We start from the raw sequence: 1237 nt of genomic DNA on the forward strand, positions 1-1237 counted from the left end.
TAGCAAATTCTTTTGCACTTATCTAAAGTATCTTGTGCCTTTCAGGACCATGGTTACGCTCGAACCCAACACCAGACATGGTGTTGAGGTCCAACGCATTGGCCAGGATGGCTGACGCTGAAAAAAGCGTTAAGTCCCTGGTCACTGATGAAAACCTGAGGTTGTCTGGCCTCCTGGCTCCTCATCAGGAAACGAGGGAACCCGTGGTGGCCGACGCCACTACCGAGGGGCATCCCGAGCAGCAACCCCCAGCGTCCCTTCCTCGGAGGAGGCCAACGGGGGTTACGATCAGGGAACCCACTGGCGTCCCTTCAGCAGAGAGGCCTTCTGCGCTCCAAGGGAAGGGGAAACAAAAGGCAACAGAGTATTTCATAGACTTGGATGAGTCTTCAGACGAAAACGATACTGTTATTTTGCTTTTAAATAGCTTGCCAATTCCCTGTCACTTGTTTGACGGGGACGGCAATTTTACGTATACTCCAAATCTAGGGCCAGATTTCTTTGTGCCAGAGAGTGAGTGTATGACTAATAGAGTCAATAGTGTAGTGACAAGTAGTTGTAGCTCGGGTATTGAACTTTGTGATTTCCTTTACCTCCTTTCTGATATGCCATGATTTTCTTATCTATTTTTGTCTTACTGTCTGCATGCTTATCTTTTTCTGTAGAGATGGCTTCCCCCAATGTTTTTTACTTATATCAGACTCAAGAGGAAGAGGAGGTCCCCCTGGTCCGACGGAAGAAATCGGCTAGGAGACACGATGGTGAGTCAAGCGAAGCACCCTCGGCCAAGAAGGGTCGAGCAGCTGATCCTCCTAAGGATGGGCCCTCTGGCCAACCTTCTGCTCAAACACCCACCTCTGCTGAGAAGGAGGCAGCACCTGCCACCACTAACCCTCCGCCTGCAGCTCAAAAAGAACAGGCCCAACAAGCCAAACTTCCTGGGTCCCGACTCTCGAGCCATTCCCTGCGATCAGCTAAAGATCGCCTTGCTCACATCCTGAAGCATGACCATTGTAGGGAAGCAATGGCTGAGGCTGAGAGCATGGGGGTCGATCAGATCCTCAACAGGGCTCTTAACGAAGTGGCTAGTGTAAGTACTCTTTCTCTTGGTTTTTATCTTTCCTTCTTATAATATAGCCTAACTTTTATCCTTTGACTGCAGGCCATGCTGACAATGACCGCTGCTCGTGCTCGTGCTAGTGCTAGCATTGAGCAGTCTCGGGCGAAGGTCATCAAG

The sequence above is a fragment of the Humulus lupulus genome, chromosome 4 (assembly GCF_963169125.1).
Source record: "Humulus lupulus chromosome 4, drHumLupu1.1, whole genome shotgun sequence".
Classification (NCBI taxonomy): Eukaryota; Viridiplantae; Streptophyta; class Magnoliopsida; order Rosales; family Cannabaceae; genus Humulus; species Humulus lupulus.